The sequence below is a fragment of the Poromitra crassiceps genome (genome assembly GCF_964638095.1).
Source record: "Poromitra crassiceps genome assembly, chromosome: 26".
In the NCBI taxonomy this organism is placed as follows: domain Eukaryota; kingdom Metazoa; phylum Chordata; class Actinopteri; order Beryciformes; family Melamphaidae; genus Poromitra; species Poromitra crassiceps.
In genome coordinates, this window is record NC_139640.1 from 3846840 (window position 1) to 3873905 (window position 27066).

General features: G+C 42.3%; 1 protein-coding gene across 1 annotated transcript in view; it reads left to right on the forward strand.

Moving 5' to 3' along the window:
* Positions 1-27066, forward strand: part of LOC310798896 (glutamate receptor ionotropic, kainate 2-like) — a gene marked incomplete at both ends in the record, with an annotated part of 373179 nt that overhangs the window by 261843 nt on the left and 84270 nt on the right. The gene's annotated exons all lie outside the window — the stretch shown is intronic.

Here is a 27066-nt window from a genome sequence, read left to right on the forward strand (position 1 = left end):
AAAACAAGGAAGCCATTGAGAATTGGCGAGAAGAAAAATGTGGATGTAGCTGTCAGGAAGTAAGTTGGAGTGTTCATCTTCCGTATATACCATCTTTTTGTGCAACACGCAACCATGCACGTGACATAGGAGAACGCCAGGATTGGAGGGGGGGTTTCCGTTTTCCCCCGTCTTGGGCGTGGTTTCTGAACGATGACGCGTTACGCAGTGTCTCTATGCTTACGTGCAACGGTGTCAACGCACGGCAAGGGAAATAATGACGGTGGTGAGGTTGCAAGTTGTTAAAGGGACAGTTCACCCTAAAATCAACATTTTCCCTCTCAGCTTTTAGTGCTATTTATCCATCTAGATGGTGTTGGTGTGAGCTGCTGAGTTTTGGAGATATCGGCTGTAGAGAGAGGAAAATACATTTGAAGAACTCAACAGCAAGGTTGAGAGCAGTTTCATGTAGGAACAATTTTCTTTCAACCTAACGACTCCCACTATAGCTAGCTGCAGTTTCATGTCGGAACTACCTACAGCTAGTGGGTGTAGTTGGGTCGAAAGAAAAATAGCTCCTACATGAAACTGCTCACAACGAGTTCTGTGTCCCCTTTTCACAACTAAACAGTAAAACATGGATTTTTATATCGCTGCCTTTTAGTAAAATTGTGATAACATAATATGCAGTTACTATGAACACTTCCAAAGGCACTGTGAGGTGTGGTGTTTTTGTAGTTGACCTCTGATCCCAAACGTCACCCTCAAGCCTCATTGCTGTGGCGTTTCAGTAGAGATCACCTGTCAATCAATGGTGTGTGGGCGGAGCTTGTGTTTTGTGGCGATGCAGATTGAGTTTCTGTAGGTGGCGCACTTTTCTCTGTCCTGGCTATCGCTACAGATGCGGGCGAGCACAGCAGTGAGGAGGAGCTTATATATCAACTTTATAATATAAACTTACTATAATTAATGATTGCCATAGCATTCTATAGCAGAAGAACAGGAGGGACCACAAAGATCGAGTTGACAAATGTTGCTTATAAATAGCAATGGAAATATATTCCTATATGCTTCTATATTGCATTACCATGATATATTGACTCGATTTGATTCGATTTGATTGCACTTGCAACCTTGCGATTGCCGTTAGTTATCTTCCTACTTCTTACCCCTGTATATTGATGTGACCGCTACGCTGCTGCATACAGACACTAAGACAAATTCCTCGTATGTAACTTGCATACTGTGGCAATAAAAGTGATTCTGATTCTGATTCTGATGTGATCCTTACAATACTCAATCCAGTCAGATTCCCTTCATCGTGTGACATGGGAAAATCCTCTGAACATGCATGCAACAACACCAGACAAAAAGGGCCAACGCGAGGCAACTTTTCCTCACCACATTTCTCTTTGCGTTGCCACGACGAGCAACGGGTATACAAACCGCTTTTTCCCCCTCATGCAAACATCCCATTGCCTGTGTCACGCGCGGCGCTACCAGAATGTGTGAAAAGCTGTTAGCAGCAATCACTCATGATGTTTTGTTTTAATCGTCACAATTATATGATAAACAACACCTGTTTGATAATATACATTTTGACGATGTATTGTACCAAGAGAGACGTGCGAGTTGTGGGGCTGGGGGGGGATGGGAGAGAGAGGGGTAAAGAAAGACAGATGGCTTGTGGGGGCCGAGGTAGTGGAGGGTGGAGGAGTCTTGGCGGGAGGAGGGGAGAGAGGAGGCAGTGTGACATCAGTAATCTCCCCCAGCTGTTGATGCCCGACAGAGGGGGGGACATGCGCCAGCTTTCGCTCTCTCTTCTCGTGTCCGTCTATCAGCATCTCTTATCTTATTGACAAAGTACCCCGCACGCGCTGTCCTGAAAGCTCGGGCTCGGAAGAGCACAGAGTCATAGATATACGCCTGGGGGGATTATCCCTTCTTATGGGCATGCCTCGCTTTGCACCCCGCCCTACAGGAGTACCTCGCATAGTAGGACGAGGACTGCAAACGCTGTACGCTCGAATCCCCACCTGAGCCGCTGTGTGTTTGGGCGGCCGCGGCCAGGGCCGGTTCCAGACCTAGATGACTAGGGATGCATCCTAGATAGGAAGGGGTGCACATGCATGGGCCAAAAATTTGACATGTTATTTTACTAAAAATAATGCGTTTTACCATCATTTCAGGTAGAATGATACCAGCCAAGCAAGAATATTTCAAGTGTTTCAAGTGCTTTACTGAAATATTTGGACCATATAATGATCATACAATTATCTCAACCTTAAAAGGTTACATATAGGTGCCAAAAAGCCATAAATTCACATCAAAGAACAAAGAAAAACAACAATTATAATTCAAGTTTAAACAGTAAGTGTGCAGCTGCAGCATTTTTTTTTTTTTTTTTTTACTTTTCAACTGAGCCTGCAGACAATTAAAATAAGGGTGCAATGCGTGCTTTTGCACCCCTGTAAAACCTGGCCTGGCCGCGGCTCAAAAGGCCTATCTCGCACATCAGACACCCCCGCTCAGATAGGCCTTAAAGATGCCAAGTGCCCCAGAGACTGATCTACAGTAGGGGTGGGGGCCCTGAAATAATATCACATTATTTCAGGGTATTTCTGCAATAACGATATTCTTGACAATATGACAAAATACTGAAAAATATGTTATTAATTTAAAGAACTAATTGCAACAAAATATGTCTTAAAATACATTTGAGATGTCAGCATAAATAAATAATAAAAAGGAGGACTGTCTTCACTTGCAATTAAAGAGTTTGATAAAGAAAAGAAGAATAACGTTTCGCTACGCAGACCTTCATCACATTCACAATCGGATGAAGTGAAGACAGTGTTGCTGGAGTCCTCCTTTTTATTATAGTTATATTATGTTATAGTTTATTGTATATTTTGTAACCCTCCCACACTATTGAAGCCACTCCCCTTTCTGGAATTAACATGCTTGTTGTTGCTGCGAGTACTTGGCTGATCCCCTCCGATTCCCCCTCCCCCCCCCCACGACAGGAGGAGCCGTACGTGATGTTCAAGAAGTCGGACAAGCCGCTCTACGGGAACGACCGCTTCGAGGGCTACTGCATAGACCTGCTGAGAGAGCTGGCCACCATCCTGGGCTTCAGCTACGAGCTCCACCTGGTGGAGGATGGGAGGTACGGCGCGCAGGAGGAGACCACGGGGCAGTGGAACGGCATGGTCAAGGAGCTCATGGACCACGTGAGTCTCCCAATGTCAAGGATCTGCAGAAAACATCCATCTGAACAAATCATTTGGTCTCATTCAACCCTCACATCTTCTTTTTCTCTATTTTTCTCTCTTCATTTTTCTTTTGTAAAACAACAGAAAAACTCTGCGAATGCGGCGACGTAAATTCACTTATTTCCAATGAATGTGTCAATATCTTGAAGAAAATAACGCTTGATTCTATAAAATTATTCAAAATTTTGTCAAAAGTAGATTTGCATTGGAAATGGTCTAACCCCATTGGCAGATAAGACTATTAGTTTATCTAATGACCATTATTGTGAAGGTTTTAACCAGAAGTTTCAATGTTATTCTGGCTCACTTGACGCTTTTGCGGCTTCAGTCAGCCTGACAGACCTGCACGCAAATCGTTATCACACCAGCTGTGTGTAAATGCGAAATAAAAGGTGAGGACGCGACGCTAGTTTGCCGTTTTATGCAGAGACGGTTGTCGTCTAAACATGGCCTCAGAATCCCTTACAGTTCTCCAGTCCCGCCTCAAGAAAAACATCTCAAAATCAAAATCTATCTATCTATCTATCTATCTATCCATCTATCCATCTATCCATCTATCCATCTGTCTGTCTGTGCACAATTGCCCAACTTTGCATCACTGATGACATCACTCACTGATGACATCACAATGATGTCAAAATGTCATCATCAGTGATGTCATAAGATGATTTTGGTCAATAATGATTTCACCGATGACATCACTGATGATGTCATAGACCTTGTGACATCATCAGTGGGACAAAAACACTGATGATGTGGGGGGGGGGGGAGTGAATGGGGAGAAAGGGAGGGAGATAACGGGCATGGGTATCTGCTGTATGTCTGGATATCTGTATGTCTGTCTGTATATCTCGAGAACCATTCATCAGATTGACTTCAAACTTGGGGAGTGCACAAGGCCACATGCCAGGGCACAAAGGCCATTGCTCTATTGACATCGTGAAGAATTTTTCTGAAATGTCTGTTAAAATTAGCCAATTACACATCATTTGCAGGCTACATTAAACTGAGACCACTGATGCTTTTAACCCTGTAGAACCCAGACATAGTAAAACATAAAAACAATTTTTTAAAACCTTTCAGATGGTGTTGTAGGAGGCCTTTGGAGAGGATAATGAAGTGTTTGCAAAAAATGTATGTTTTTGTAAGGTTTTGTGGAAATAATAATATTAATATAATATTTATATTATATAACTTAATATTTGGGGAATGTATTTCCCAATAACAACATATGTACATGTTCTAGTCATTTTACTGATCACAACAAAAAAAATTAAAGGCATTTTACTTAATTAGAATTGATAAACTCAGTCCAATGAAACAAAGGGTGGTTCATTCTCAGCCAAGTTCTGGAAGTTGTGATACATCATGACCTTGTGGGTGGGACTTATATATAAATGTCCTATCCAATAGCATTGTTAGACTGAACAATAAGACCCAATGACTATGTTTATGAGGGGGGGAACACAAAAAACAAACATTTATACCTTTTTTTAGATCAAATAAAAATGTTGTAATTCTGCAACAGCGTGTCTTACAGGGTTAAAGCAATTGACAGTAGCAGGTAGGGCTGGGTATTGGCAAGGATCTCACGATACGATACGTATCACGATACTTGGGTCACGATACAATTGTATCACGATATATTGCGATGCGATACATATTGCGATATATTGCGATATTCTACAGAATTCACTCAAAATTAAATAATAGAGCTAAAGACACTGTGTCCCACCCAGGTAGTGTAATAATATGTACATCACTTTATACTGATAAGTTAGTGGACAAATTTAGTCAAAACTACTGAGTGTTGAGTGTTACTGAACGCATCGATATGGGAAATATCGATACAGTATCGATTAGGGGTGGGAATCACCAGATGCAGAGGCCTGGCATGGCATGGCCTACAATTTTTTTTTTTTTTGATATCGCGATACTTGGCGTCCAAGTATCGATACAGTATCGGGAAATAAAATATCGCGATATATTGCCGTATCTATTCTATTGCCCAGCCCTAGTAGCAGGCTGGTAGCAGGGTACTGCCAAGGTAGGGATCTCAGGGCATCAGGGCCAGAGGGAGGGGCAGTGGCAGCCATGGCCTCCATGTAATTCCCACCCTGGTATAGCACCTCTGTAGCGTATTGAAAATCTTGTGTGTATGTATGTTACAGTTTTGACGTAATAATGGTCTGACGACTGACATATGATAGACAGATAATACAGTATATATAGTGCAGTAAATAGCTAGTATTAGCATCTGGCATTAGCTAGCTGTTAGCTACATTAGTTACATGGGCGTAAAACACCACTGAATGACCATGCAATTTGATATAACCGTTAACCAGTTCGAGTCACGCTCTTTCCATAAAGCCCACCAGCTTTGATATCTGTTATACTATAACAATATTGTGGCTCTAAACCAGGGGTCAGCAACCTTTTTGGTATGAAGTGCCACTTTCAACATTTCTTGTCCATCAGTGTGCCACACCAAGATTAATGACTCGCACATCAAAATTGCAAATTGCAAAACAGATTTGCAATTTTATTCCATCCAAAAAATCAGGACATTCAAATGTCACGTCTGACTTGAACTTCAGTAATAATCTAAAAAATCTATATTAAAAAAATGATATACACAGTTGCCATTGCAGAGTGTTGCAGTGCAAATACCAGCAAAGGTCAAAACTGTACTGAATTATTGGTCTTCAACAATAACCTAAAACAAAAATAGATCAAATATATGCACAGCTCCCGTACAGTTTTTCAATGAAATCCACTCTCTTACAAGTGTTTTGCGCTCTGGTGAAGATATACCGTCGGTATGTTCCAAGCGCAAAGAGAGGTTTGGGCGTTCCCCGTGTCAAAATAGGCATTCCAGCGCAATGTGTTAGAAAAAATGGCCTTGCGTGCTCTCAATTTTAACACCAGCAAATAGCTGGTCTTAGCGCAAAAAAAAACACTACGCCAGGCGTACGTACGCCTGAGTGCAGACAGTATTCTGCACAGTGCAGGAAATCCTTGCTTGGATACATTTACGCACGGCATGGATCTCACTCTCCAACACCTCGCGCCTGCACACACTCTTCTCTCCTCGGAATGACACGTTGATTTTCAACTATAGCCTACATTGCAGAAAAAACACACCTTGATTTAAAAATGAGAATTCGTTTGTCATGGTTTTATTAGGCTACATAATTCCCGACCATACAGGTCTGTGGTGTGAAGTAACAGTAGATTGCTTTTGAGAAAGTTGTGATGGTGTTGTGCCAAGCTGCCTCTCCCCACCCTGTGAGCCCCATGGCCGGCCCAAAACACCCAGGGCACCGACCCACCCCCACCCCACCAGTGCTGTAGTGGTAAAAAAAAAGGTGGGTAAACTATACTTTTGACTCAGGCAGCTTTCTCACGCGGCACCGGCAGTGTTATAACGGCGGATAAATAAGCTTCCGTGACCGATATACAAGACAAAATATGAGAGTATATAGAACAACTTAATCTGAATCATATAGCCCTATAAGGTATATCAGGGGGTTCCCCCACATTTCTGAGTAGCCAGCCAGATAGAAAAAGTAGCTGGCTATGGGATGGGCCTTGCCCCTCAAGGGGGGTCTGGGGGAATTCTCCCCCGGAAGATTTTTTTTTTTACATTTTAAAGTAAAATTCATCAACCTGGTGCCTTTGAGAGCAAAATGAACTACACACATCTCTAATGTGTTGTGACTTTACAAATAATTAGGCCTAAACAATCAATATAAAATGTATTTATTGAACATTTGTTGAATTTCTCCAGGTATGAAAAGTTAAATTATACAGTAGGTAGCCTACTTTAAAGGACCTTGTATGAACCCAGTATATACAGTTTGAAGAGTAATATAGTTCTCTCTCTCATACACACTGTACCTGTGATTGTCAGCTTCAGCTTTATAGCTAAAAGTATGTAGACAGATTGAATCTGTGATTCTTGAATACCAATATATAATTCAAACTGTCCACAAACACATTGGGCAAGGATAGGTAGACAACATACTGTACATGGAAATAAAAGTGGTTCTGCCACTCTGGCCACTAAATTTTAGTCAGCCAATATTTATTTATACAGATTTTGGCACAACAAACACCAGTATGTTTCTAGATAGTTTTCAACATGGTCGTATTATATTGGCTTTATACAGTAGCCTAGCACCTGGACTATTCAAGTCGACTCGCACGCACCTAATGTTACAAACTTTACTTGATCAGAGGGAAATCAATCATGTTTCTTACACCAGTGATTCACTCTTCAGTTGTAAAACGGTGAGCCTATATGATTTTCCCCACTCCGGACACACATTTTTAACCAACCTTACCTATGCGCATTGCGCATCGCTGGCACAATGGCACCGTTAAGTTGTTTGAAGGGAGCGCTGTCTGGGCAGGCAAGCACAGCTCGATAAAGGCACCAACGTGACCGGGGCCGTGTACCTTTCCCGCGGAGCGCTCCACAAAAATAGGCTACGGTTCACGGAGATCCTGGTCAGTGCCATGCCCATGTGTAATCTTTTTTCTTTTCTTTTGGTGTGTGACGTGCTTGGCGTGGTCTCCGCATCAACGGAGTTTACGCGAACGTGTTAAAACTCGTGCAATAACAAGTGTGCATAAACGATTTAAACATGTGAGTAAACGATCTTAAAAGGTGCCTAAACGCTGCAGAGCATTGAAAAAGGTACGTAAACGCCGTTTACGTGCGTTTAGCCACCACTACAGCCCTGCACCCCACCACCCAGCCTGCCTACCCGTCCAGCTCCCACCTTCTCCGGGGAAGACCCCCCCTCCAGCACCCCGGGCTACACGCAGACTCCCGCCCCGCCAGACCCTCGTTCCCCTAATCCAATTCAAAACGCAAATCACTTTTTGGCACAACACCTGTAGTGTCCGGCCAGTACAGTAACCTCTTTCCCTGCAATTGCACGCATGCAAGACCAGCTTCTCCACAGCGCGGATGGTGTGACCGCAGTCAATGGCTTCATCAGAGTGGACAATTCTGACACAGGCTATTGAAATAGGCTAGAAGTAAAATCTCACACATTCCTACCCTATTAAAGAAACAAATATTTGTAGATGTGTAGGTCTATGTTATAGCCTATATGAACCAAACGTCTAATTACAGTAAGCGCACGCTTTGGGACGTCACTACGTAATTGCGCGGCGGCCCTCCCTCTCTTCTGGGGAGTGATCTCACCTTGTGAATCCTTTATGAACATAAACACGCCTATGGAGGTTTGCGCCAAGATGACGTGAAGCCCAGCGGGCCGACACGCCCACAATTAGGGCTTTGCGCGGGCGGCGCTGTTCCAGCCGCAAAACGGGCGCTAACGCAAAATGACCACCGTTGCGACGATAGGGCCCAAAGAGTTTAACCAAGACAAGATGGCAAAGCTGTTCTCTGCGGATCCAAGGATCAGAAGATGCAGTGATGGGGTGCTGCACTGCACCGAGACATACTGTGCGGGAACGAACGAAAGAAAGAAAGAAAGAAAGAAAGAAAGAAAGAAAGAAAGAAAGAAGGAAAGAAAGAAAGAAAGAAAGAAAGAAGGAAAGAAAGAAAGAAAGAAGGAAAGAAAGAAAGAAAGAAAGAAAGAAAGAAAGAGAGAAAGAAAGAAAGAAAGAAAGAAAGAAGGAAAGAAAGAAAGAAAGAAGGAAAGAAAGAAAGAAGGAAAGAAAGAAAGAAAGAAAGAAAGAAGGAAAGAAAGAAAGAAGGAAAGAAAGAAAGAAAGAAAGAAGGAAAGAAAGAAAGAAAGAAAGAAAGAGAGAAAGAAGGAAAGAAAGAAAGAAAGAAGGAAAGAAAGAAAGAAAGAAGGAAAGAAAGAAAGAAAGAAAGAAAGAAGGAAAGAAAGAAGGAAAGAAAGAAAGAGAGAAAGAAAGAAAGAAAGAAAGAAGGAAAGAAAGAAAGAAGGAAAGAAAGAAAGAAAGAAAGAAAGAAAGAAAGAAAGAAAGAAGGAAAGAAAGAAGGAAAGAAAGAAAGAAAGAAGGAAAGAAAGAAAGAAAGAAAGAAAGAAAGAAAGAAAGAAGGAAAGAAAGAAAGAAGGAAAGAAAGAAAGAAGGAAAGAAAGAAAGAAAGAAAGAAAGAAAGAGAGAGAGAAAGAAAGAAAGAAAGAAGGAAAGAAGGAAAGAAAGAAAGAAAGAAAGAAGGAAAGAAAGAAAGAAAGAAAGAAAGAAGGAAAGAAAGAAGGAAAGAAAGAAAGAAAGAAAGAAAGAAAGAAGGAAAGAAAGAAGGAAAGAAGGAAAGAAAGAAAGAAAGAAAGAAAGAAAGAAGGAAAGAAAGAAAGAAAGAAGGAAAGAAAGAAAGAAAGAAAGAAGGAAAGAAAGAAAGAAAGAAAGAAAGAAGGAAAGAAAGAAAGAAAGAAGGAAAGAAAGAAAGAAAGAAAGAAAGAAGGAAAGAAAGAAAGAAAGAAAGAAGGAAAGAAAGAAGGAAAGAAAGAAAGAAGGAAAGAAAGAAAGGAAAGAAAGAAAGAAAGAAAGAAAGAAAGAAAGAAGGAAAGAAAGAAAGAAAGAAAGAAGGAAAGAAAGAAGGAAAGAAAGAAAGAAGGAAAGAAAGAAAGAAAGAAAGAAAGAAAGAAAGAAAGAAAGAAAGAAGGAAAGAAAGAAAGAAAGAAAGAGAGAAAGAAAGAAAGAAAGAAAGAAAGAAAGAAAGAAGGAAAGAAAGAAAGAAAGAAAGAAAGAAAGAAAGAAAGAAAGAAAGAAGGAAAGAAGGAAAGAAGGAAAGAAAGAAAGAAAGAAAGAGAGAAAGAAAGAAAGAAAGAAAGAAAGAAGGAAAGAAAGAAAGAAAGAAAGAAGGAAATAAAGAAAGAAAGAAAGAAAGAAAGAAAGAAAGAAAGAAAGAAAGAAAGAAAGAAAGAAAGAAAGACGAGGCGAGGTAGCAACTCCCGCTCCTGCATTGAGAGAACAGCGATGCGTTGAGAGCATAGATTCTGTCTCGAGTAGTTTCCCCTACAGAGCTTATTAAAAACACACACACACACACACACACACACACGCACACGCACACGCGCACACGCACACGCACACGCACACGCACACGCACACGCACACGCACACACACACACACACACACACACGATCTGCCCACAGTGTAGAGATCATTAAGCTTGACAAACTAAGTCCCAGTTAGGAGAAACTGCACGGGGCAGAAAAATAGCAGGCGTTGCACAGCCAATAGTCAATATCTGACCCCATTAAAAGCAGCAGAGTCTCCCTTAACGCCGTAAGACGCGTCTGCTCGTCTGGTCTGTGTTTGATCAGGCAGTGATTGGCTTGTCGTGACAGAGATCCTGCTCTTTCCACGGGCGAAAGGCTCAATCCCCCCGATGAGACGATGTCGAGCGCGGGTGTTGCAGGGTCCACGCATGACTTAGACAGACGGTGATTGCAGGAGACGTCAGAGGCCTCAGAAGTGTCGGGAGGAGGAGACTCACGGGGAAGAAGTTCAGCTGAGGAGGAAGTGGTGAATTGAGTTGGAAATATCCTGTCAAAAGAATTTAGCAAAATGATATTCGGTCCGTCTGATGCTCAAAGCAGAGTACAGTAAACACATCTAGATTTATTCAGCAGCTGATTTTTTTTATTTATTTTTTGCCTGGAGCACTTTTAATTAATACACAGGACAAGATGTTACAGGTCGCCATTGTGAATAAGAATGTGTTCTTAATGACTTACCTGGTTAAATAAAGGTAAAAAAATATATATATATATTCCATGTGCCAAAATCCGAGGTAAAACACATTTAGAAGCCCAATCCAGATTAAAAACAAGCCAACAAACAATATAACAAACAAGCTAACAGCAAGCTAACAAGCTAACAAACAATATACAAATCACCAGTTACCTACCCTAGCCAACAGCGGTATGAAGCATGTCATTGGGGGTTTTCAAGTGGGCACCTTCCTTCACCGATGTCTCGTTCAATTTCGTTAATCCAGCGTCCTGGAAACTAATAACAACTACCCAGCTGGTTAGCTCTTCTAGCAGACAAATACAGTGTTGTGGACCAAGAAAAGGCTTGCCAGATATTTACAATACATGTCCCAGTATCCATACTGCCTTTATGATCACCGTTACAGTAATGTAAATTCAAAGAATTGCATCCTATTTCTCCACCAGCAGCACTTTGACTTCCTACACATTGTTGCTATGGACGGTATGTGAAACGGCCAGCGTCTCCATCAGTGCAAGTGGTTGTCTGGGAAAAGCGGTTCACGTCACCTGGAGCTTTTCTGAAAACATTTTTCAGCTTTTGAAAACGCTCCGCTGTGAAAACACACAGCGGCCGCCTTTTGTGCACATTGTGGCCATCTCCCGTTGCTTTTAATGAGGAAAGGAGATGCTGGCTCTCAGAAAAAAATATGCTATATGGACACACAGCCTTAGTTGTTCAGATAGGTTTAGTTGTATAACTGGGATTATAAAACGGCTCTCTCAAATCAAGCAATCTGATTGGTTCACAGCCATTGTATAATTCCAGTAACCGAGTTCAATAACCCATGGCCATGGGTTATTGGTTGCCATGGCAACTCTCTTACTAAGAGAGTAATAATAAGGCTTACCTCAAATGACAAAGGTAAAAAAAAACTAATGGCGGAGACAGCTGTCAGATCCTTGTGAATCGATCTTCGCTTATAACTTTACTAATACTTCGCAGAAAACTATGTTTTGTACAAGAATAGACGCGGGCTAATGTCTTCTTTGCAAAAAAAAGGCTGTTAACCCCGCATTTAACCCCGCATTTAACCCCGTAACGTTAGTTGGTGTCGGGCTTTGCAGAAAGCACTCAGCTTCTCAGCAAGCGCCAGGATTGGCCAATGTCAACTTCAGTCTCCAGAACGATCCAATCAAATCACCCGCACGTTCTTGCGGTCCCGCCTTACAGTAGTGTTTCAACTGACTCTACCAGAATGCCATGCCAGTCAGACTTATAGTATTATTATTATTATATTATCATACTTGGAAACCGTTTTATAAAAGCAATATAGCACTCGAGCTGCGTGTGTTGTGGCATATATCCCCCTGCTCAGCAGTTATCACACTCGGCCTGCGGCCTCGTGGGATAACAGCTGATCAGGGGGATATATTTGGCACAACACACTGGCTCTCATGCTATATTGCTTAAATATACAATACCCTGCCTGATATCAGACATGGGCTACTTTTTCCATATATCACAATTGTGATCACTAAGCTCATTCGGTGCAGTCTAGTGATATATGGCAACCTTCATGGGACAAAAAGGAGATCTCTTTGAGAAATTCACCATTTGACCTCGTTGTGAATGTTTAGCATTTACGGTCACATGACAGCCTGAGATTTATGAACTGTCAGTGTTTTCACCCCCAGATATGGTAACATGATTGGCTGGACAGGTTGTACATCCTCTCTAATAACTCATAGGCACAAGTTTAACATAAGCACGACTTCAATGCAATGTCCAAGGAGGAATAACACCATACTTGAATAACTGTGGAAAGGGCATTTCAATGTTGATCAGATATCAAACTTCTTACAAATATTGTACAATGCACACAGGTACACAAACAATCTGACTCTACATTCAGAGTGGACACGCATCATAATTTAGAGGCGGTGAAAATCGATGCAGTTAGAGGAAGGAATGACGTGGACACAACTTTGTCATGTTGCATGTGACATTTTTCCAACTTGAGAGAGACATTTAGCCTGACCGAATAAAGTGAGAGAGACATTTAGCCTGACCGAATAAAGTGAGAGAGACATTTAGCCTGACCGAATAAAGTGAGAGAGACATTTAGCCTGACCGAATAAAGTGAGAGAGACATTTAGCCTGACCGAATAAAGTGAGAGAGACATTTAGCCTGACGGAATAAAGTGAAAGTCAATCAGCTTCAAAGAGGACTCTATCCTGGTGCATGTAAATGCCCGCCCCCCACACCTAATGTTAACCCCAAATTGCTCCCGATGGCTGTGCCAGCACCCTGCGTGGCAGCTTGCTGCCCTCGGTGTGTGAATGTGTGTGAAAATGGGTGAATGTAGGCACATTGTAAAGCGCTTTGGATAAATTTGCTATTTATATATATATAAATGCAGTCCATTTACCATTTACCATTTACCAGTCCATAGTTATACTATCGGGAATATGGCAAATAATCTCCCAAAATGTTGGCATATCCCTTTAAGGCAGTTAGTAGTAATTAAGGTAGTTAGTAGTTGTTAGTTTAGTATTTTGTGTGATTTCATCTAAAGTGAGGACTATCTATGCCAGGGATACTCAACTTGCTATGCCCAGGGGCCACCTTCGTCAGATGATAGGAGGCCAGGGGCAGTTAATAAACAAACTATACATTTTTCTGTAGCAGATTGTAGGTTTTTGGGGTGTCAGCCGGAGTTTAGTCTGACAATGTTGTGCACACCGGATAGTTACTTAGGTTAAGTTAGTTAAGTTAAGTACATAAATAAGTGCCTGGGTGGCGAGCAGACGGGAATATTTGACAATTTAGCTGGAGCTCAGTCAAACTTTATTTCACGTTAGTTTTTATTGTGAATTAGATTCTAATTCACAATGAAAACGTGAAATTATTAGAAAATGGTCGGGGGGCCACTCTGCACCCTGTCGCAGGCCGCAAGTTGAGTATCACTGATCTATGCCTTACAAAGCATTTATCAATGAGAATAAATACAACCGTTAAATACATTATACATTAGCTTATTAATCAGGAATAAAACATTTTCAACTGTCTTTATGAATGACTTACTAATGCTTAGTAATGTATGAACATTGCTTAATGATAAATTACGTATTTACTAATACTTAACTAATGCTTAATACTTAATAGTGTGCAGTTATTATAAAGTGTTATAAGTGTATTATAAACGCACACAAAAACGTGATTGTCTTTTAAACCAGCTATGAGGAACTTTCATTTTGTGTTGATTTTAGCGGCCCCTGTGAACAAAAGTGGTAGTGTTCGCCCGGAACGAAAAGTACATTTCCTGAACACCGAGGCTCCTCTGTCTCCACCGGGCTCTCTGAGCCGCGGCAGGCCAGGCAGGGCATCTCTGAGTCAGTGAGCCCCCCCCCCCCCCCCCGCCCCCCCTGTTTACTGCATACGGTTAACGTCATTGGTTCATTCGCTGGCCGGAACAAAAATTACAACAAGTTAGTTTCGAAATGTAATATACTACATATTACTAGTTACTTTCATTTGAAAGTAATAAGTTACTTTACAATATTACTTTCTGTGTAGAGTAACTCATTACTTGGTACACTACTTTTGCATTACTTTTACCAAAACAACAGCAGCAGCAGTATGACATCGCCGCCCCGGAAACCAGCCCGAAAAATGATTTCAACCGCCTTGAAGTCAGTGTAAACAATCCAAAATTCTAAATGTTATTCTTTTCCTTTGTTATTGTCATCTATAGTGGTTATTTGCATAAAAACAAATAAGTTTGATTAGGAAATGATTGTATCTTTTTTAAATATGTGCTTAGTTTTAATAAAATGTAACTCAATTTGTAACTTGAGTTACTTGAGAAAAGAACTGGTATAATATTACTGAAATCCTATAAGTAATACGTTATATTACTGAGTTACTGCTAAAAGTAATATATTACATGTAATATGTTACTTTTGTAATGAGTTACCCCCAACACTGCCCGTTTCACACTTGACACACGATAGACGTGTGCCCGACCAGCGCACAGGCATATCAAAAGGCTGCTGTATATAGAAATTGCTGATCTCCTCGCTGTCGCTGTCTCATTTGTGGATGTAGGTAAGATGTGAGGCATTTGGTATTACATTTAGCCTGTTTCATAACCAGTTTAAAGTTCCTCGTTGCTGCTTTAACCATGAATTTCAATTCATTTTGTGTCACATGTCTCTGATGAGTGTTGTTGGCAAACTGTTCCATGTGTGGGCTGCACTTAGCAGGAACTCTAAATAACAAGTGGTTTGGTTTAGTAGGGAGAGTGTACAGTACTTGACAGACAGAGAGAGACAGAGAGAGAGAGGGGGGCGGGGGGTTGGCTTTAAATTTCTCGCTAAGTGCCTCGGGACAGACTGTGTAAAGACCCTGTTTTCTTAATTTGATTGCTTCTAAATGGGTCCTGTGCTTCCTGATATACGGTCCTATCCCTCTTCCCTCTTTCTGTTTTGCCGTTGACAGAGAGCTGATCTTGCAGTGGCCCCGCTCGCCATCACCTACGCCCGCGAGAAGGTCATCGACTTCTCCAAGCCCTTCATGACGCTGGGGATAAGTATACTGTACCGCAAGCCCAACGGAACCAACCCCGGGGTCTTCTCCTTCCTCAATCCCCTCTCGCCCGATATCTGGATGTATATTCTGCTGGCTTACTTGGGTGTCAGTTGTGTGCTGTTTGTCATAGCCAGGTAACATGTCACTTCTTTAGCGATTGCAGCTTAGCACATATATAGGCCCCTTTCATGACTGTGTTGTTGTCACTCCGTTCGACACAGTCCCCTTAAACGGTACGATCGTTAGGAAAGCCCACGAATTAAAGTCTCAAGCCGAGGTGGGGTCACAGAGAAATTTCAAAGGTACTCACCGACGTTGCCGTGTCTCGTAATCTCGGGCGGTCAGGGTTGAAAGCTCGATTTTAAATGTATTTCTAAAGAAGCTCCTCGAGTTTTGGTCGGCCTATTGCAACAATAAACATGAAGCATAAGGTGTAACGGGAGCAGTGACCAGCAGGGGCCGATAGCGAGCACCGTGATGGGCTGGAAGGAAATATATTCAAAATATTTATTAGCAACTGTCAAGCTTTCAACCCTGACCGCCCAAGATCACAAGAATCTTCCTTTGAGTTTTCTCTGGGCTTTCTTAACCCATTGATACCTGATGCAGCATTTGTGTGTGTATCCCTTTAAGACGGTCTTAAAGGGATACACACACAAATGAGGGATATACACACAAATGCTGCATCAGGTATCAATGGGTTAACGATGGTATAAGGGACTGTGTAGGAGCAGAGTGACAACACAGTCGTGAAAGGGGCTACCTTGCCCATCTGACTAATAACAAGATGTCTGTAATTACAGTTGAAGCTCATCACTCAGTGACAAAACCGACACTAATCGATGGTCATATGTCATAGCCCAGAGTCACCTGCAGCATCTCCATGCAATCATTTTATGCAATTCATCCATAAAGGCTCAAAAGGATAATTTGCCTGTTTTCTCAATTGGATTAATTTATGCAAAGACTCCGTTTTTTCTTCCAGTTCAACTAGACTTACAGGGTTCCCACAGTCAGAAAACCTGGAGAAGTCATGGAATTTCATGGGATTTGTTTAAAATCGTCTAAAGTTGAGGGAAAGTCATGGAATTCTGTCGTGTGTAATGAAATTGTTACAGTAATCCTCCATAAGTTGAGGCCACGTCTCGTCATAGACGCTGGTTTAGCTGGCTCAGCCTGGCTGGGGGCGTGGTCAGGGTGGGGTAAATTCCCCCGTTCTATCCATTCAGCAAAGTTAGAATTTAGCTGATAGCCCCAGCCCAGGCAGACACGATCGGGGATTTAACCACCGCAGTAAACGCACATCTGAGCAGACGTCTTGTGTTCTGCTCCAGAACCCCCAAACCTGTAGTTTAGAGCCGCAGCACCGTCTTTTGGTGAGTCAGCCCATGAGATATATGGGCGGTTTTACCCCACTCGCGCGCCAGCCGTTTAACATTTTGTGGGCGTTCCCAGACATGCCGACTGTCTCTATGGATAACCGTCCATGTAATGTAGCTGTTGACGTCGATCCAACATAAAGACGTATGTGTCCTATTTGTCCAGTGTAGTCATATTTTAGGATCTCTCTCACTTGGGAATTATGGATCCTTGAAAAGTCATGGAAAAGTTTTGAAGTCGTCTTACGCATGAAAATGTGTGGGAGCCCTGCTAGAATTTATAGAAGTTATTCCTTGCCTGTTTTGCACACACTGTGATCCAGAAATACACAGGAACACAAAACTGTAGGACAGAGAAGTTATATCAGCCACGTATGGATGTGTGTGTGTGTGTGTGTGTGTGTGTGTGTGTGTGTGTGTGTGTGTGTGTGTGTATGTGTGTGTGATGTGTCCACCTCGATGTGAACGGCTCCTGCCCCCCCCCCCTCCCCTCGCCTCTCCCTGGCTATCCGCCATGTCTCAGAGTTTGTGCTGTCTTTTCTTCTCTCTCGTTTTCTTCGCCGTGCTTCAAACAGCAGGGATGACGCATTTTTGTCGGCCAACCCAGGTGTCCCTGCACTTCCGGTTCTTTCGTCTCAAAGTCGATGGGGTTTTTACATGGGGAATTCCGGTTAAATGCCTGAAATAAGTGTCTGTGGTTAACAAAACTCTATGAAACAGCAGACTTTGTGGTCAGCAAGATAATCGTCACAAATGAGGACCGCTTTTATAGATTTCCCATTCGTAAATGCATTAAAAGTTTTTTTAATCGTTTCAGAAAAGGCTTCAAAAGTCATAAAAGTGGTCCTCATTTTTGAAGGTTATCTTGCAAACAAAGTTCATTCTTTCATCAACTTTATTTTATTATGACTTGAAAATCTGAATGCTGACTTTTTTCTCTGATTTCTGAGAATTCTGACTTTATCTTCAGAATTCTGACTTTATTCTTAGAATGGTGACTTACTGCCACCAACTGGAATGGAGTGTGGGAGCACTGATTATTATTATTATTATTATTATTATTATTATTATTATTATTATTATTATTATTATTATTATTATTACCTTTATTATTATTATTATTAATAATAATAATAATAATAAATCCTGTTTTTACTGGCGGGTTCCTCTCTGGAGGAAACCCCAGGGGAGCATGTGGAGAACATGCAAACTCCACACAGAAAGGCCCTTTTTGATAACCCCACTAGGAGCACTGATTTGCCCAAGCTGCTTGCAGGCTACCAAATTTCTTCTGATTTATTTTTAATTTTTTAATTTTTTGCCTTTGATGATGGGATGGTGGGCCAGCGGCGGGGGTGGGGGGGACAGAGGGGGGGATGACATGCAGCAAGGGACCACGTCGGATTCGAACCCGGGACGGCCGCGCGAAGGACTAAAGCCTTTATGGTATACGTTCTACCAGATGAGCCACCAATTTCTTCTGATTTTACTTTGTAACTAAGATGCCAGGGGAAATATAGTGGAGCAAAAGTATACATTTTATTTGGGGAATGTAGTGGAGTAAAAGCGAAGGTTGTCAGAAATATAAAAACTGAAGTAAAGTACAGATACTCAGATACAAATACTTAAAGGAACACTCTGCCCATTTTCAACCAGCTTTGTATCATTAGAACATCAGTAGTATATCAGAAAACTGTAAACTGTTTTGAAGTCTGTCATTTAATTTGACAGTTATTGAGTGTTAGTGTGTGGACCAGTGACATCACTGGTCCACACTAACTCAAATTAATAACTCATTAACTCAAATCAACTCTCAATAACTGTCAAACTAGAAGAATGACTTCAAAACCGTCATCTAGTTTGACAGTTATTGAGAGTTGATTTGAGGTAATGAGTTACTAATTTGAGTTAGTGTGGACCAATGATGTCACTGGTCCACAATTTAACACTCAATAACTGTCAAATTAAATGACAGACTTCAAAACAGTTTACAGTTTTCTGATATACTACTGATGTTCTAATGATACAAAGCTGGTTGAAAATGGGCGGAGTGTTCCTTTAACTACTATTACTTTGTTACATTACACCACTGCACAGAATCATGCTAACACTGATAAGATTGGACTTGCATGAGTGGTGCTTTCATTGGTGAAAATGCCTGGTCGTCTAGGGCCATGTGTTTTTGATGGATGGCTCTCTTGATCTCGTGGCCTGCTGTGTCTGGTGTTTGAAGCATGGCGAAGAGAAAGGAAAAGCTCACGTTAACTCTAAAACTTTGGGGAGACGTCGGCTGTTTCAGCCGTGGCTCCCCGACAGTTTTACCATTAACACACGTGTTTTCCAATGTTACTGGCGATATGATCACACAAGAGCATAAAAAGCGACAACTGTCATCTAAGTTGGTTCAGAATATGCACCTATCTTTATAATCACAAAAAGTAAGTTTTGGGGTAAGTGTATAATCCCCCCCCCAATCCCCCTCACTCTAATCTTTTTTCCCTCCTGTATACACAGATGCATGTCAGCTTGTAGTTGTAATGTAATTTTGTAATGTAATTTTTTATTCAGTCATTATAAATAACAAAATCACAGTATAAACATGAGTTGCATGAGTTTACTGTAGAGTCTCTAGCACAACAATACAGTCTTGCAAACTTTTGTGAAATGAGCACAAACTCTTGAAAGGCAAACTACAGAAAGTATAGGTGAAGCAGTTGTTCTGTTTTTATGCACCAACGGCTTGGAATAGACTGCCCATTCACATAAGAGAAGCACCAACTGTTTTAAGAAGCAGCTGAAGACTTGTTTTTATACCCTTGCTTTAAATGGCAGAAGAGTTTAATTTCATTTTTCTCTTTTTATCAGGTATTGTGTTGTTTTTACGGGGATCATCTCGCCATTCCGAAGTGTCGGCATTCCGATCATTGACTTCTACGCTTTCGGAGAGGCGGCCCTTTTTATCTCCCAAAAAGGTATTTAGGTCCGCCTTTCTGACATAGCATCTTGAGTTATTTAGCCTACAGGGGTGGGAGAGGTTAGGTTCTGGGGGGGAGGTTAGGTTTAGGCGTGGGGGGTGGGAGAGGTTAGGTTTAGGGTTAGGGTCTGCAGGAGGTTAGGTTTAGGCATGGGGGGTGGGAGAGGTTAGGTTTAGACGTGGGGGCTGGGAGAGGTTAGCTCCAGCCAGTCCCCCGGGTTAGGGTTAGGGTTCTTTCGCAATGGCGAGACAGATCTCCATTCCGACAATTTTGTCGGAATGCCGGTATTTCGGAGTGCCGACATTTCGGAATGCCGGGGTGTCCCCGTTTTTACGGTTACTTCTGTTTAATATCCCTTTTATGCTTTTTCGACAGTTTTTACTATTTTTGTTTAATATCGCCCTTTTACTGTCTTACCTGCATTGTTGTTGTTTTTTTCTTGGGTTTTTACTGTAAAGCGCTTTGAGAATGCATTTTATGTTATGAAAAGTGCTATACAAAAAAGCATATTATTATTACTTTACTTCATTCGGATTATGTGACAGTAGCACAAGTGTGACAAGCCATTTTTATGCCTCTGCTGGCGATATCCGGGCCGGAGGCATTGGCCTCTATCTTCCCAAAAGCGCTAATTTAGCATTTGCGCTCGTTTAACGCCAATGCAAATTGGGGGCGGACACAAGCGCATGCCTGTAACAATTGTACTGGGCATTGGCTGCGACAAGCCAAAGCAGGTGTTTCACCGCTAAAATCTGGTGATAGATGGCGTTACCCTATCGTCAGCAGCGCGCAATTACTTTGCGCTAAGAGCTTTGAAAAGGACCTTTTACGCGCAAATATCTCGCGCTCTCGGAGCGCACCCGTAATCTCCGTGCAGCGCAGCGCAGTGCAAAGTACAATTCCTTTTGGAGATGTCATTATGCACAGCCTAGATATCAAATTATGCTGCTTCACATTCGTAAGTGTACCGTCCCCAAACCACCATTTCAAATGGACCCGGGCACAGTTCCCTGTTCCGTGCTGCCCGGGTAAGGAACTCAATGTTCGCACTCATAAAACGAACGGGACCTCGAGTAAGTTTGGGGACAAGCTGTGTGCTCTGAAACGGTCCCTGGTCCCCAGTGTGAAACCACCCTAAATGTCTGTGTCTTCATGTAATCCTTTCCTGGTGGGGAAACATATTGTTTCCTTCCCATAGCACGTTATTTGCGTTTTAATACATTGTGCTCATTTCACAAAATTAAAGACCAAACTGTCTAGCAAACAGATTTAACACCACAGGGGTTAGCTTACGGTGCATATATATATATATATATATATATATATATATATATATATATATATATATATATATATATATTATATGTACACATTATACATTTTATTTAAGTATGCTTGTGTTTGTATTGTACTGTGTGATTGAGTGTTTGTATGAGTGAGATAGTGTTTGAGATGGAATGTTGGACTGATGACAGACAAGGTGCAGGAGTTCACCTGCCTTTAGGTCACCGTCTGATGGTAGCTTCTCTTTGCCATATTTACGCCTATTCTATGATGCAGGTTAAAAACCCACACGATGATTCTGTTGCACAGCCACCTCCCCTCATATCACCGTTTACTGGTGCTAATGTTAGCGGTTTCTTTTGCTGTGATGTTCCCTCTGATAGCATACAATACTGCTCGTTTGCAAGGCAGGTGATGAAATGAAAAAAATAACTCTATTGTACATCACACCGCTGTAGTCTGTTTACACATTCCCTGCATCCTCCGCATCAGGCAGGGTTTCTTAACCCATTGATAACCTGATGCAGCATTTGTGTGTGTATCTCTTTAAGACCGGTCTTAAAGGGATACACACACAAATGCTGCATCAGGTATCAATGGGTTAAGATAACCAAGAAGCTGAGGCAATGCTCAGTGACCATTATTTTAGCATATTATGTGTGCAGAATATTTCCCTTCGTTCTGCAAATAATTATGACTACTGATAATGACATGACGAGTTGTCAGCGTTCTTGCTCAACATTAGAATATCTCTCTCTCTCTGCAAAGTCCTTCTTCCCTCACATGCACCATCTGTCTTTGAATAAGCTGCCTTTGGTAGCTGCATGCTCATATTAAAGGCATGTCCGATCACGTGTCCTCTACGTTTGGATTTCTCTTTGGAATCCTGGAGATTTTGAAAACGTTTTCATTTAAAATCGTACGATTTCTTTTTAGCATTTATCATCACTGACGTACTGATGCTTAATAATAAGCACGAAAGCCGCCGGGGGTTTGACTAGTTCGAATATAGAAAGCAGATCCTGATGTTTGAGTCGCTGATCACAGATATTCCCACGCTGATAAACAACACTAGTAGACCAATTCCATTTAACAAAGCATTCATATCATTATGGGAAACTAAAACTCGGGGATACATTGTGGCCTTTAAATTAAGATTTGATTGACAAAAACAAAATCACTGAACAATTAAATGGGAGGGGGGGGTTCAGGTTCTACACATTGTATTTGTGTAGCAGTGATCAAGGAGAGACTACGCTGCCTCGCTGATATCTCCTCACATTGTATTTGTGTAGCAGTGATCAAGGAGAGACTACCCTGCCTTGCTCCGATATTTAATTAAAGGCCAATATCAATCAATTTGTTTGGAAGTCATGTAGAGACACACACACTCTCTTGATCCTGCGACGGAGAGCATCACGACTAGGGGTGCACCTGCACCAATCATGTTTTTTGCCACCGATCACCGATTGCCGATCGCCTATGGGAAATATCTGCCCAACCGATCATCGACCGATCCCCGATTACCGATCACCGATCAATAAACTCCTCAAAAAAAGTTTGGAAACGTTATTTCGGTCGATTATTTCTCCCCTTTAATAATACCAATTGGCATTGTATTTTATATCTTTGGAAAGCCTGATTAGTGATAGGGCTTTTTTTGAAAAAAAAAAAAATATATATATATATATATATATATATTTTTTTATATAAAAAAATATCTGCAATCAGCCGAAATATCGGCAATCAGCCGATTGCATATTTGAGGTCAAAATCGGCCGATACAGATTGCTTGCCGATCGATCGGTGCACCCCTAATCACGACCATTCTGTTGGTTCATCTCTCCCGACATTGGCGTTATCGTGCACATCATCAGATGGGTTTTTTTGCAGGATGACCCATAGAAAGATAAACGCCTGGCATTGTCTGGTGCCTGCTGGCTAGCTGGATTCCCTGCTCTCTCCGTCTGCGCTTATCTCTCCAACTGACCTTGCTCAAAGTTTCTTCCCCCTGGCTGCAGCACAGATGACCTGAGATACACGTCTGAGGGCAGTGTGTAATTGGATCAAAATGACAGCAAACAGGGGGCTGAGCGCTGCTACATTGAGGGACGGGTTAAGCTGTGTTGTCTCCTACAAAACGGGATTGCTTTAGTATTCCCTTTAGTATCCCCCCCCCTTCCGCCCGCCCCAATCCGTCCGCCCTAGCCGCCCGTCACCAGCTGGTCCCTGGGCTCCTCACGCTCCCAGGCAACGGGTGCCGTTGACAACTTGACTCCTCCGTGTTCACGGCGAAGTGGTAATTGGCTTTTCGGGTTACATGATGGCAGGAAATGGCGCTCGGAGACCTCTGCTTAGGGATTGCGGGGGCGCCGGTCGGTCACATGATGCGTCACAGCGTGGGGGGGGGGGCGGCTCAAGTCGAACTCAGTTTGGCATCGCAAATTGACAAGCAAGCAAATCTGGAGCAATTGTGAGCGGACAGATTGATTTAAGGAGGCCAAGGATTCTCTTGAAGCGGGAAGAGAGAGGGGACATGCTGAGGTCCTTGAGCTGTATCTCCTCCAGAGTGTTGCACTATAACCACATTATACATAGCAAAGCCCATTAGTCAATGACGAGATGCAGTTATGATGCTGTCATGCTATCGATACCACAATACATCTTCATGTTGGGTAGAGTGTTACCTTGATTCAACATAGGAACACCGCATTTCATCCAGAGGACATGGCATCGAAATCCCACCATGCACCAGTGCAGCTTTTTTTTGTTCATCTAGTTTTTCCTCCCCGATTTTTCTCCCCAATTGTACTTGGCCTTGTCGTTGCTCCACCCCCCACTGTGCCGATCTAGGGAGAGTTGTAGACCAGCACACGCTTCCTCCGATACATGTGCAGTCACCAGCCGCTTCTCTTCCCCTGACAGCGAGGAGTTTCACCCCCCCCGAACAGGCACCCCCCCCGACCAACCAGAGGAGGCACTAGTGCAGCGACCAGGACTCAAAGCTTTTGCACACCAAGTCCGTATTTTCATCCGAAATTGACGCACGGGGAAAAAAAAAGAATACGACCTCATTTGTGTCAATCATCGTCGACACACCGAGTCCGACAATTACGTCCGTCATTTCAGTTTTCGGACGAGGTTCGATTTTCTGCGTTTTTCGCATCAGTCAATAGGTTTGCGAGCTGGGACCCGTCTGTGTTTTCAGATGATGCATTTAAAAAACACGCATACGAAAACAATCGGACTGTGTGTGCAAAGACCTTCATACCCTGCCGGCGTTCCACCCGCAGACACGGCCAATTGGGTCTGTAGGAACGTCCGACCGAGCAGGATGTACCTCTGCCTGTCTCCGCTGTGGTAGTAGGAGAGCCCTTTTACCTCGACACTACCCAGACACCCCCCAGTGTGACATGCTCCTCGATGCAGATGTTAGACCCACACTAGGTTATCGCGTTTGACTTTCAGCGCAAGAACCGGAGACAAGTCTAACATTATGCATTTCAATTTGATTAGTCGTCGAACCCTCGTGTCCGTTAAACAGCTTGAGCAAAGATAGGCCCTGATCCCCCCCTATACTCCGGCACAAACCAAATCAGGTCAGCATGTTTAATTGTAGACCAATCAACCTTTACTAATGTAATGTCACTTTTATTTAACATGAATAAATGAGAAAGGTCTTTGCTGGAGGAGGAGTGTGTAGAGTGAGGGGGAGTAGTGAAGCCTGCAGTGCATGATGGGAATAAACCGTTTGATCTTCTGCATATTAATGCTCCTCCCAAGATTATAAGGATTATTAGTTCTTTTTCTCAACTGACAATGAAGTTATTTTCAGACTCCCATCAATTAAATTAAGGGAGGGACTTGCCTTTGATATGAGCGTGCCCACGTGAAGAGTCCGTTTGGCAGTACAACGCAGAAGAGAGGGATTCAGATGAGCAACATTTATTTGTAATGCTTTATTTTGACTATTGTTATTCACTGAAGAAATCGACATCTTAATTCACGCGATGCACTCTTAATTTACTAATCCGTTTAACAGCATAACAAGCTAAGATGTTTACATGATTAACATATTCTCATGAAACGTCCGTATGATGCATCTTACGTAAACCGTTTTCCTTCAGTTGTGTGCATAATCCTATGAATTCAGTGGGGAGGCTCTCTCCCTCCCTGCCTGCCTGCATCCCAGAGCGCCTTTTTCCTGTTTTTCTGCCGTTTCTCCACAAGAAAACAGCGGTCAGACAACAGACAAACAAAAAAACAAACAGCAGTCAGACAACAGACCAGACAACAAAACAAACACACAGCGGTCAGACAACAGACAAAAAACTAACAACAAACAAATAGAGGTCAGACAACAGAGCAGCTCGCTGTTTTTGCATCCCGTCTCCCGCAGGCTTGCGGGCTCGCGTTAGCGGGGGCCATGTTTTATCGTTATGTTTAGGCAAGTAAAACAACTTGGTTGTTTGGCTTAAACTAAACTAAAAGCTTATTGCTTTTAAAGATTTTTATTTTTATTACAAATAATAATCGTTCTTCCGTCAAAGCAATGTAGTCCTTCTAGCCTCCCTCCAGTCAGTTCAGCATTCGCACGTCATCAGATACGCCTGGAAAAACAGCGCAAGTTACGCCAGAAACATGATTCCCTCCGTAGCTTAGCGGCAAGGAGAGCTGCATTGCTGAGATACCAACAACCAGATGACGTCGGTCACTCAGTGGCGTTTTGAGGCTGACGAACGTTGCTACAGCCAGCAGGCGGCGCTAAGCAGGGCTTATCCAGAGACAATTCAAAAGTCTCCGGCTTAGCTAACGTAGCTAAATAACATGTGCACAGTGATACTGTGATGCAGTCACAGGTGTGTGTTTATTCACCTTATTCACCACGCCCACTTTTTCTCTGTTCCGCGTTCAACGCAAACGTATTTGTTCTTCCGGTTCAGCGCTAGTTGCTTACTGTGGCTAATATTAGCCGCTAGTTAGTTATGTTATATGGCAGTAAAATGCCACTGAATGACCAAATTGATATAACTTTTAACCATTTCGAGTAACACTGTTTCCATACGGATCACCAGCGTTAGTTTGTTGTTTATAACGTGGCTATATTCATAACGTTTATATCTCGGATGCGTTATTTCGAATCCCACATAGGTTGCGTAACCTATGTGGGTTTCAGGACGAAAAAGTAACTTCATCTTTAGAGCACAATATTCCTGGAATGCAAGTTTAACTAAACAGTTACATGTCCTCTGCATTCTACATAAAATTATGATATTACGGGTTGTTTTATTTTATATGTTACATACGTATTGGCCAAGATATGTTAGTTTATGGCGGAGTAATTCTGCCAGTTTAGGAGGGGAGTGTGCGCGGCCATCTTGCCTGCGCGGTTTTTGGCAAGTCAAAACGGAAATACTATTACGAAATGACGTAATGCGGAAGCGTCCATGTGTGGGCAAAGAATAAGGTGAATAGTATTTTACAGCGGCTTCGAACGCGGCTCAGCCAATCACAATCAAGGACCGGAACTATCTGTTTTATAAATACGAATTATAATGCGTTACTTTTCATAGGTTTCAGTACTATGAACATTTCATGAGAACAGCCTGACATGACAGTGTGGTGAGGAATTATAACTCTAACTTCATAAAACCAATACAAACCAGAAGGTGAAAGTATTAGAAAAGATTTATTTACAAAAACAAAGTCACACAGAGCCCTGTGGTTCAGTCCCATCTCCTGACCCCTCCTTCCTGTTCGCCACTTCCTTTTATAGACTTCTAACTGAAGTCCCACAACAAAGAATAGCTTTATGCACCTAGCGCCCCCTACGTCTAGGAGGAGGTATTACAACAACATCTAAATTCTCTCCACACAGTACTAGTGATGCATATTGATTGGGGAAGTGTTT